The 12,472-nt window shown below is 39.5% G+C and overlaps 1 protein-coding gene across 3 annotated transcripts in view; it reads left to right on the forward strand.

The window, feature by feature from the left end:
• The window catches only part of LOC135220590 (uncharacterized), a 483,303-nt gene that overhangs the window by 151,345 nt on the left and 319,486 nt on the right, over nt 1–12,472 (forward strand). The gene's annotated exons all lie outside the window — the stretch shown is intronic.

Genomic DNA, 12,472 nt, shown 5'->3' on the forward strand with positions numbered 1-12,472 from the left:
AGGGGAAGATTATAGAAACGGTGAAGAAAACTTAGGAGATTCGTGGAGGTGCTGGAAGAGAAACCATCATTCAAAGAAGCCCATGGAGAATTGAGAGGATTCAGTAGTATTAATAAAGTGGCAGGACAAGAACTAGAGGATTCAGAGAAGGCCCAGGAGAATTGAGAGGATTCAGTGGCATATTCTGGTTCTAAAGAACAGCATAGGTGTTGCGTGGAAGGGAAAGTAAAAGGGAAAGATTATAGAAACGGTGAAGAAAACTGAGGAGATTCGTGGAGGTGTTGGAAGAGAAACCAGGATTCAAAGAAGCCTGTGGAGAATTGAAAGGATTCAGTAGGATTCATAGATTGGCAGGACAAGAACTAGAGGATTCAGAGAAGGCCCAGGAGAATTGAGAGGATTCAGTGGCATATTCTGGTTCTAAAGAACAGCATATGTGTAGCCTGGTGGGAAAGGTCCGCCATGTGTTCCGGGACGGGCGGGCCGGGCCCGCCACGGGCCCGCCACGGGCTCCGGGACTGGCGTGCCGGTCCCACCACCGGTCCCAGGACAGGTGGGTGATGTCCGCCACATGTCCTGGGACAGGTGGGCAATGTTCGACATGTGTCCCGGGACAGGCTTCCTGAGCCTGCCACGGGTCCTAGAATGGGCGGGCGATGTCCACCATGTATCCCAGGACGGGCAGGCTGGGCTGGCCACGGGTCCCAGGACAGGCGGGTGATGTCCGCCATGTGTCCCGGGACAGGTGGGCTGTGCCAGCTACGTGTCGCGGGACAGGCGAGCCGGGCCGGCCACAGGTCCTGAAACAGGTAGGCGATGTTCTGCCACCTGTCCCGGGACAGTCAGGCAGGGCTGCCCATGGGTAACGGGACAGGTGGGTGACGTTTGCCACGTGTACCAGGACCCATGGCGGGCAATGTCTGTCACCTGTCCCTGGGCCGCCGAGCAGGGCCAGCCACGGGTCCTGGGACGGGTGGGCGATGTCTGCCACAGGTCCCGGGACGGGCGGTCTGGAGGGCGATGTCCCACACGGGTCCCAGGACTGGAGGGCGATGTCCACTATGTGTCCTGGGGCGGGTGGGCTGGGCCCGTCACGGGTCGTGGGACAGGCGGGCCGGGCCTGCCATGGGTCCAGGGATAGGCGGGCCGGGCCCGCCACAGGTCCCGGGACAGGCAGGTGATGTCCGCCACATGTCCAGGGACAGGTGGACCAGGCACGCCACAGGTCCCGGGACAGGTGGCTGATGACTGCCATGGGTCCCATGGATGGGGTGGCCAGGCCCACCACTGGTCATGGGATAGGCTGGCAATATTCGCCACTTGTCCCAGGACGGGTGGACAATTGTCCGCCATGTGTTGTGGGACAGGCGGGCCAGGCACGCCACAGGTCCCAGGGATAGGCAGGCAATGACCGTTATAGGTCCCAGGTCGGGCGGGCCGTGCCCGCCACTGGTTCTGGGATGGGTGGGTGATGTCCGCCACGGATCCTGAGACTGGCAGGCGATGTCCGCCGTGGGCACCGGGACCGGTGGGCAATGACCGCCACAGGTCCCTGGACAGCGTACGATGTCCACCATGGGTGCTGGGACAGGGCGGGATGTGCAGGCAATGTCCGCCACGGGTCCCAGGACAGGTAGGTCGGGCCCGCCATGGGTCCCGGGACGGTTGGGCGTTGTCCGCCACGGGTCCCGGGATGGGCGGGGCGAACCCACTATGTGTCCCGGGACATGTGGCCCGGGCCCGCACACGACCCGTGTTGGGCGGGCAATGTCCGCCACATGTCCTGGGACAGTTGGGCCAGGCCTGCTACTGGTCCCGGGATGGGCGGGCCAGCCGGGTGATATCCGCCATGATTTCCCGGACTGGCAGGCCGGACATGCCACTGGTCCCAGGACAGATGGGCGATATTTCATATTTAACAAATGAAATGAGAAATATGCCTACAAATACAAGCAATAAAAAATACATATCCAAATCTTTCTTCATATTTTACCATTCAAATTTTATATAATTTCATGTTTGTGCAAAATTATTATAATTCATAAATAATAATGTAATCGATTCTTGATTGTATTTAAGGCTCAGAAATCCAAGAGGGTCTAAATATAAAGGCAATCAAAAACATTTATTAGTTAGCTTAAGCAGGTTAGTTAAATTAGTTAGATTTCTTTGCTTGCTTTACCGAAACAAGTTTCTATGTCAGTAAGTGGAAGACGAAGCGACGATTTTATAATCAGTTTGTTTCTATATTTAATCTTTACTGAAACCGGTACCGAGAATCCTGCTTCACACAGGTCAGTTGAAGAGAATGGCATTAACATGACAGTTTCAAAGCAATGGCAATTAGTTCAGGAAATTCTCCACGGGCATGTATCCAAAATGCAGGTAATGTTTTATACAGATTCTAATCCCTTATTATTTGACAACTCAATTAGCTGATCCTCTTGCAGTCAATTCAAATTGTTCTCATTTGAGTCTGAGAAAGGACTACGAACCCGTTCATTTCCTGTTCGTGGATCCTCTTCTTCAAGAAGAGAATTTGAATGTTTTGCAATGATACATTTCAAACTGTAAATATTTAACTCCTCTCTCTGATCATCAGCAACTGAGCCAACACTGGGAAACATATCAAAACAGTATCTTTCGATCCTATTATGCTAGACCAGCAATTTCTTTTTGAACCCATCAATCTTATCTGTTCGAAAAATTGAAGAATTCCTGCCTTGTAGGGACTAATTAAGCTGATTCAAAAGCAAAAATGTCACTCAAATAGCTAACTTAGCAGCACAGTTAGTATCGTGAAACATAATTGCCCAGTCGTGTTTTCTGTCTTTCAAAAACATAACTAACTCATTGCGTACTTCAAATACACGTGTTAAAACCTTACCTCGCGAAAGCCATCTCACTTCTGTATGGTATAGCAACCGCTGGTGTTCACTCTCCATATCTTCACATAGTAGTGTGAACAAACGTAAATTGAGTTCATTGGCCTTTACCTAAGTCACAGCTTTAACAGATTCCAATAATGTTCCACATCCAATTATTTAGTTGCTAACATTTCTCGATGAATCATAAAGTGTGTAGCTTTGCAGTTGGGGCAACCTCCTTAACCTTTGCTGTGACACCGAGTAACGTCATGTCATCGCTGCCGCTCCGTCAGTGCAGATACCAACACAACCTCCCATTTAACCCATTTTTTACTACATAGTTATTCAAAGCTTCAAAATTTGCAGCACCTGTACTGTGATGATAGTTCATAGGTAAATAGCAATTCTTCCTTAAAGTCATCACTGTATTTATATCTTACATAAACAATTAAAATTGCGTTATTCGCAACATCGATAGATTCGTCAATTTGTAGAGCGAAAGATAGTGATGCCTGTAGTTGCTGCAACAACTGATCCTCCACATCTGCTCATTCATCAGTCCTCCTCGTTAGCATATTATTTGATAGGGATATGTTTCAAATGTTGGTGAGAGATGACTCAATAAACATTGCAGCACATATTTCTTTCACACATGGCATTATTAAGTGACCTCCAATACTGTAAGGCTTTTTAATTGTTGCAATGCGAAGTGGCACTTTGTAAGAAGCTCTCAATGCAGCCTGATTTGGAGAGACAAATTTCTGGAGGCTTTTTCTTTCACACTAAGTTCCTTAAGCTTTCTTTCAAAATATTCCTGAGGTTTCACTGCTAGTTCACTGTGATTTGTATTGAAATGTCTTTTTAGCTTCGACGGCTTCATTGCATCATGAGAAAGAATAATGCCACATACTATGTACTTGGGGTGGTCACATTCACCTACATTTATTTTAATGAACCCAAATTTCATATATGAAGAATCATTTTTACTCTTTGAGTTGGAGGCTCAGTTGTTCTGTCATCAGGTTGTTCACGTATCTCATCACTGGCGGAATGACCTGTAATGTTAGCTGTTGCGTTACATTTCGTTACGCTGTCTTCATCATCATTAGTACTGTTAATCCTGTGGCCATTATACAATTAATAGTCACTCTCAATATATTTCATTTTTTAATATAAGTTTACTTACTTGAAATAAAAATATAAAGTTAGATATTTTTCTAAGATTATGAATAAAATGATTAGTATCGAGTAAAGCAATTTGGCGGACCAGTAAATTATACACCACGGACCAGCACCGGTCCGCGGACCATAGGTTTGGGGACCACTGTCTAGAGGACGAAATTATTAATAACTAAAAAAAATTACCCCTTCGGTTAACATATATGATAATGTTTTAATTCAGAGTTAGAACGAATTGGATAGTAAAGGACATTCGTAGCTCAAGCATATATATATATATATAATATATATAATATATATATATATAGATATATATATATATATATATATATATATATATGGATATATATGTAATATCTATATATATATATATATATATATATATATATAATAAATTGCCCGTTTTCTCTGTATCTTGCACCTGGCATTCCATTCCAGCATTATATCCTTGGAAACTAAATAGTAGTCGTCACGTTTATAAGTTTACCTCTCTCCTTGTTTGTTAGCATAAAGCAAGTTTTGTTAGCATCCTAAAGACGATGAATGTCTACACGAAATTTATAGAGTTTCTCACAGCTGCCAAGTCGATTATGTTTTTAACAGTATTAATTTTTTATCTTTTACTTTTTTCTTGAGAGATTTGAGCGATCCACGGTTACCCCTCAAAGGAAATTGTTTTTCCTTTCGTGCATTCCAAACCCACTGTGCTTATTTATAGCAGATTTAGAAAAACGTCGATTCTCTGTAGTATGATTTTTTTTTAAGGAAGAAAAAAGCTAACTTCTCTCGCGAAAATGGTCAGACCGGCCGGGACCTTTTTCAAAGATGTTCATTTGTAGAAATTGTACCTATTTTGAAAGTCATTTTCCTTGTGCTCCAGTGTTGGGGCAAAAATTGTAGTTGAATATATAGAAAAGGGTTTCAGCTTTTTTTTCTTTGTGGCTGGTTTTAACTCGAGATTTGTGAGGGGGAGAGAGAGAGGGAATGGAGAGATCTGTTAAATGCAAATAGAGGGTAGAGTTTTAGAGGCAGAGAGCAGGAGAGGGAAAAGTAAGTAAAGCAGTAAGCTAAATAGACATAGATATCTAGAGAGAAAACGCGGGATATTAATGAAAAAGTGTACAGAAATATTGTTGTATCCTATTCCTTTGAAACTGGCCTTACACCCTGAACCTTTTAGCCAACCCTTTGAAGTGCATGCAGTTGCCTTCAAGATTCGCCAAACACAAAGGAAGGGGAATTCGCTTAGAAAATAATCCACCGAAGATTATTCTCGAAGCGTTACAGACTAGAAGGGGGAGTAAAGGCGAAGCTTTAACCTTGATCAAGAAACTCTTATGCTTGAACACTTGGTTTGTATTTTATTCAGCAACTCTTAAGTCAGATTAATGGCAGGCGACGTATTGATCAATGAGTCTGATAAAGAAAACGCTATAGACTGATGATGCAATGACCTGTTGTCTATTCCACACTCTCTCCAAGTTTGCTATAAGCTAAATCACGCCATAAACTGTAACCCTCTTTTCATTAACCTTTAATTTTTGCCATTTATTTGGGACGTGAATTTCGCAGCAGTTTTGTGTGCGGACTCTCTCTCTCTCTCTCTCTCTCTCTCTCTCTCTCTCTCTCTCTCTCTCTCTCTCTCTCATTAAGCATTTTGACTTGCACTGTTTTTTTTTTTTTTGTTTTTTTTTTTTTTTTTTTTTTTTTTTTTTTTTTTTTTTAGAGAATACTCTTATATGATTGAAGACATCCCAAGGGGAAAAGATGGTTTGTATGTGTGTACGTCACATGTATGCACGTATTCAGGTCGAGCTTTTGCAAAATACTCTTTCCCTTGGGACGTCGGATGAAAGGCATTTTTAATCTGCCCAAGTGAAAAGTGTAATTACTGGGTCCCCAAATCCTTTCGGGACAGACTTTTTAATGTGAAAAATGGTCTTTATGTATTCAGAAATGTGTTAAATATTTATTGTTATCTTTCTTGCTCTAAGAAAAATGTTGTTTTTTATTATTTATAGCGAATGGACATTAGTAGAAGAATATATTAGTATGGACTTTACCATCCAACATCTTATTTTTGTCCCTTTTTTCAAGGTTTTAAAGTATAAATGGACGAATGACGCAATAACCTCATTATTATTATTATTGTCATTGGAGAAACAAATCCACAGTTATGTTAATGTACATATATTTTAATTTAAAAACACCAAGGATAGCTTTCGGGAATCAGTTCGGTTCCCCTTATTAATCTGACACGTTGATATAGCACTACAGCAAAGTAAACAAAACAGGAGTAAAAAATTAAGTGACTTGTTTATAAACAATGGAACCGGTCGTAAAGTATAAATCAGGCAATGGCGTCGTTTTCTGATGAAAGCCCCGCCAGTCGTCTGGAACGTCTAATTGATCCTTGCCCAATGCGGTCGTTCTGATGGTCCTCTTCAACAGCATAGGCGCCGGCGGCATCGGATACTGGAAGTAGCAGAGTTACCGGAACGGGAGAAAGAGACAACCGCAGCATCAGAATTTGTCTAAAGAGACAACACTATCATAATGTTCTTTATTCTTAAAGCCTTTAATATATTTCTAGGAATTAAGGTTATTGGTGAATTTATCTTCCTGTGTAAAGGATTTATTGCCTTCCATGGAAAAACCACTGTCTATCGCCGCACCATCCACTAGCCTTCTTATACCAACATCTTTACTTCTAAAAATTACTTTAGATTCTTCCCAATTTATGCGGTGATCGAGCTTAAGGCTGTGACTAACTAACACATTGTTATCCGCATGCAACTGGTATGCTCTTTTGTGTTCCCCGATTCTCGTGGGCAGCCCTATACCACTTTCCCCGAAATATTTAGATTCACATTCTGAACAGCGAATTTCGTAAACACCAACATGTTTGTGATTCGTTGTGCTGTTGTTGTGTATAAGAAGTCTTTTAATAGTGTTGTTATAATTAAAGACTAAATTTATTTTATCATTGTGATTTTTGTTAACAGTTTTCCATATTCTGTTTAAATGAGGATTAAAAGGGAGTGCAAGACAATTCGTAAACTTCTTTTTCTCATTTACTTTAGAGGAGTCTATGTAGAATATTCTTCTGGCTTTTTTAAAGGCGTTATTTATAAAATATGAAGGGTAACAAAGTTTTTAGAAAACATCTTCAATGTGTTTAAGTTCTTTGTCAATGAAGTCAGGGTCACATATTTTCAGGGCTTTCAAAACGAAATTGACTAAGATGTTAGTTTTGACTTCATTATTGTGCCAGGAGAAAAAATGAATGTGTGTTTGTACATTGGTTTCTTTACGATGTACTGTAAATTTAAAAGACCCCATACTGGAGCAGTAACTGATCATGATACAGAGCCAGTGATTTTTCATCGGCCTAGGGGAGACGCAAACCGGCGACTTGCGAGTGGCATGACATGACACTAACAGCGGACCAGGTCATATAGCCCCCACGTGAATTTGTTTGTATTTTAGTCTGTGATCAGTGCATCAAAATTCCGTGCGTTCTGATCTTCAGACAAATTAATTGATCTTAAATTAAAGGGATTTACAACTGCAAGATCACTTGAGTCTAATCTGGAAAGAGCAAAATGAAATCAAACAAGGAGAGATCTTAGATTCAGTTTTAATCCTTAAATTTGTCGACATTGTGGAGTTTTTTTATATTTTTTTTACTCCCAAATTTTTTATTCAAGATAGAGATCTGATGAATGAACAGCTGTCCGTTATTACGATGACCAGAATCGTTTCAGCGGATTGGACTGCAATATAAAATTTAGGTCAAAGACCAAACGCTGCGGCATAATTATGAAGTCATTCAGCGCTGAAGATAATGTTGAGGTTCAAACTTACGATTGAAATTAAATATGTACATGATCGTATACACACATGCCAACACAAATTAATACTTCAATAAATATACTTAAACAGTTAACAATCTTGTAGGCACATAGATTAAGATTAATTATATATATATATATATATATATATATATATATATTATGTATGTATGTATATATATATATATATATATATATATATATATATATATATATATATGCGTGTGTGTATGTATGTATATATGATTATAAGAATGAAATCTTAGGGTTGCATAAATCAGTAAAATATATGTCTAACATTAAGTTTCACACGTCACACCTGTCGCTTAAAGTTTCAGTTATGTTTTTGCCATTCAAGTGATGTCTGCAATGCGTACTAAGAGAAAACTGATAATCCATCAGTTCATGCTGGCCAGACAGTGAGTACACATTGGAGGATTGCCTCTTGATAGGATAAAACTATTTACTAAAAAGGAATGGCCAATTCTGAGACGAGAAAGACTTGTTTCATAGCCTCTATAAGACTATTCCATAAGACAACATAGAACATTAATTTCTTTAATGATTTAAAGAAAACAAAGGATCAGAGCATAACCTGAGAGACCCTGAGGTGTCATAACAAAAGACTGAGAATACCGAAGACCAGCAGTGTTTTGACCTGGTTGTAAATGCTACACATAGGACAAGGGCATTTTAGTTACTGCTCCCGGGAAAGGGTATGACATTTCAATAAAACGAACATTCTGACGAGTGAAATTGTCATCATAATTCTTAAAAAGTGAAATCAGTCCCAGATAAATGAAGGGTTACTATACCGAAAGTGAAAAAAAGATAAAATAATTTTTGAAGATTTTAAAGCTCTGTATACTTACTCCATCAGTGTAGTGTGGCTGCAACTGTTTGTTGAGAAGCGTTGAGAAACTAGGAACCAGAAGGGACCCAGTAACTTTTTTTTTTAATAGATCACGCCATTCATTTAAACATCATATCTTTTATTTTATTTATTGGTCACATCGCCCCATTTTATTCATCAATCATCTTTCACTAATCTACTCATTCATTTACCATGATATAATTTATATACTCTTCATTATGGCGCTGAATGTCTTTCTTGGTCCCAGTGCCTGGGCTTTTGCCCTAAATATCATACATCCATCAATCCATCTTATCTGCTGATCATTTTTTTCTGCTGAGTTTTTGGTTGTCAGTGGTGCTCAAGGAAGCTTTGAATCCGTGATGCCTTCGGTCATTACGTTTTTTCCCTAAAGAATTTTAAGTGAATGTATTTACTGAACGCCAGAGGTAAAGAGGTGAATTTCTTACGGATACCAGTACTCGTGTAGGGTAGGCGAAGATGAACGGTCTGATAGACTGGTAGAAAATGCCGTTGTGAATGGCACACACACATAAATCCCATTAGCGTGTAGGGACTTCTTTGATATGACGAAAAAGCTTTGGGGGAGGCTGGTTGAATTACTAATTTACCTTTACTGTTGATATGTGTAGTAAGATGCCAAGGGGATGGGAGGCTTGTTTGTTGTGTGAGTTATCCGCACCCATTCCGCACCCATTCGACGTTTCTGATGGGGGATTGATTCCTCTCTGGACCGTAAAAGGTTGCGGGTCCCAGGCTTTTGGGCTTGAAACTGTTTCGTCTTTTTGTGTCATTGATCTTGGAGAGAGTTTTGTTTGTGAGTCTTGTTTGTCGATGATTGTTGATGAAGTGGCCTTTCTCCAAAATATGGTGTGTTTTAGTTTCTTCTTTTATTCCTATATTAAAACTGTCAGTGTAAGGGATGCGGCTGTTTCATAAAAATTTTGGATAGAAATGACTGAATGAATTCCGAAATATTTTGATTTCGAAATTCACGGTTTAATACTGTAATTCATTTCAAATTATAAGTAATTGATAATATATTTCATCGTCGATAGCCATTGTTACAACGAAAGTATGCGGAAACCACGAATTCATTGTCCACTGTAGTCAACATTACAGTTTTTCATGTATCCCGTGGCAACGCAGATTCAGGAATTTATTTCTGTTGTTTCTGGTTAGGGGTTACAGATACAGATTGGATTTTAGTTATGTTTCTTACTTGCTGTGGATTTCAAAGTGGTCTTTAATATGCTTTTCATGTCATGTAGAGTTCAAGGATGGGTTTTCTTCATTTTTCCATTTCATGAATAACTCAGGAGTGTCTCAACATGTGCTTTGTAAAAGGAGATTGAGATTGCACTTTTATGTTTCTCATTCTATGCAGTGATCATGTTCTTCATTTTAGCGTAGATTGAAGGAGCTACATTTACATAAGTCACATGGCTACAAACGGAATTACTCCTTGTATGTCACAAAACTTTGAATAAGCATTGGCTGATGCCTCTGTGCTGATCATTCCAGGTGTGTAGGAAGAATTTGAGAGAAAAAAAGGGTGCATGCAAAGTCATAGTGAGTGAGCTGTAGCTCACTTCGATTTGATGAGATATGTAGTACAAGGTTGGTGTGGAAAAAATGGAGTTCATTGAAAATGAAAACCCACTGAAATTAATTGCTGTTTTACTTTCTGGGTTAATGAAATATCGACTGATTTGTGTATTTTTTACTTTAATATAGCTATACAATATGCCGATCTACGCGTGATGACCTTCAAAAACCATTTTATTAGAAGCAGCATTCACGTTGTCATCGCAATGAATGACTGGTTTCAGATTGTACGGCCTCATTGCATTTTCACTGATTGACATGAGCTGATTAGTTATCCCGTTTATTTTACGTAACGTCTGATGTTAGCAGCATTTAACACGCATCTAAGTATGTTATTGTAGTAGCCAGCGGTATTTTTTAAAGTCATATTCCATCAACTGCGTAATTTCGGAGGAAATTATAATTTCTAATGTTTGGAAGAGCTTTGATTATGAGTGTCGTAGCTGCAAGAAAAGTAAGGAAAGACGTTTCGTTATCGTGTGCATTTTTCCTTAACACCTAGTTTAATTAAAAACAAGCCACTGATGACCTTAGTTCATTACCAAGTCATGAAGCTTAATGTTTCAAAACCTTTCGCTTGTATAAAAAATAACCAACTTTTACTGACTCTTGGATGACATATCAAATTATTTATTGCTTGGAATCTTCACTTGCAATTACGCTTATCCGCAGTTACTTTGGAGGCAGTTGCTCTTATTTTTGTTCTTGAAAATTTTTCGATGAAGTGATGAAATGCTCATCTTAATCTTTCTACAGGTGCAGTGTTGATGAATTTAAGGGTTAATAGTTATTGATGAGGTATTTATTTATTATGAATGCTTTATTTTATTGATAAAAGTTGTGTATCGATGTTGCTATTTTTACATTGTTTCAATCCAGAATGCTCCTATGTATTGTCAGAACTCTGTATTACCTCTGTATTGCTGTCCTTAATAACGTGTTTAAGAATTATTCAGAGATACACGAGGGAAACAAAAATGACCTGTTTCTGTACATTCGTGAATCATTTCTCAAATTTCATGTCGATGAGCCTTGTGAGTCTCGGTCTTTACTTTCTACAAAAAGGAAAAAAGGAATTCTGTCAGGGCTTGGAGGCCTGTCACTCTCACATTTCGAGATTCACTGTGATATATTGCCGCTCCTACCACATGTTTCTGTGGCCTGTTGCAAGTTCAGTAATAAATGAGTAACGGCAAGGGTGCGAACTGTGTGTATGGGTCATTCATCAAAACGCTGACTGACCAGACAGGCCCAGTGTTGCGTTAACTTCATTGATCGGGAGCGGGAGACCAGCGGGATAGAGGATCTGACCATTTGCCAATTGCTCAAGGTCTTAGTAATGATTCAGTGGCTACGGTTGTGTTTATACCGGGCACGGAAACTAATCCTACGTTGAACCTTCGTCTTATATCCTGGCTTGAGATTGGATTGAGATTATAACCTCGAATATCTCGATTTTGAGAATTGAGAATCTCCTTTGTATGTGTCCTTTCACATAGGAAAAATCTGGTTATTCCTTTTATGTACTGCAGTGATGACTGTTATATACATATTTTTCATTTAGTAACGTATTTGAAATGCTGCATGCAGTTGCAGGATATTTCCTTTTCATCATTCACTTGTATTTGTTTCACCTTTTGAGGTTTTAGACCGTAACAATAGTGTTTTGAATATAGTCTTTGAATTTCAAAATTTAATGGGTTTTCACTTAGCACTTTGATCTTATAGGTACGAATGCAATGTTATGTTAGTGTCGTAAAAAGCATAGCCAAAATTATTTATTTTTATCAATGTGCGGCCGTTTAGAATGATTTAATGTAATAATTACAGAGGGAACTGAAACAAGTGGACTATAATTTGTGTTGAGGAATAGTAGTAATTAACCTAATATTTCGAAAATATTAATCAACATGTCGCATGTAAGTGATCGATCATTTCATAGTTTGGCACTGCCATTGGAAGGTTACCTATCCTATTTTAGAAAGCTTACCATTCTAGTTCTTTAGTTTGTGAGATTTAGTTCTTGATGCAGAATTTTCGGTTGAGTCTTGTCTAGTTACCTCATGTCGGCGTAGGTTTTAACTGTTTAT

The sequence above is a fragment of the Macrobrachium nipponense genome, chromosome 2 (assembly GCF_015104395.2).
Source record: "Macrobrachium nipponense isolate FS-2020 chromosome 2, ASM1510439v2, whole genome shotgun sequence".
NCBI lineage: Eukaryota > Metazoa > Arthropoda > Malacostraca > Decapoda > Palaemonidae > Macrobrachium > Macrobrachium nipponense.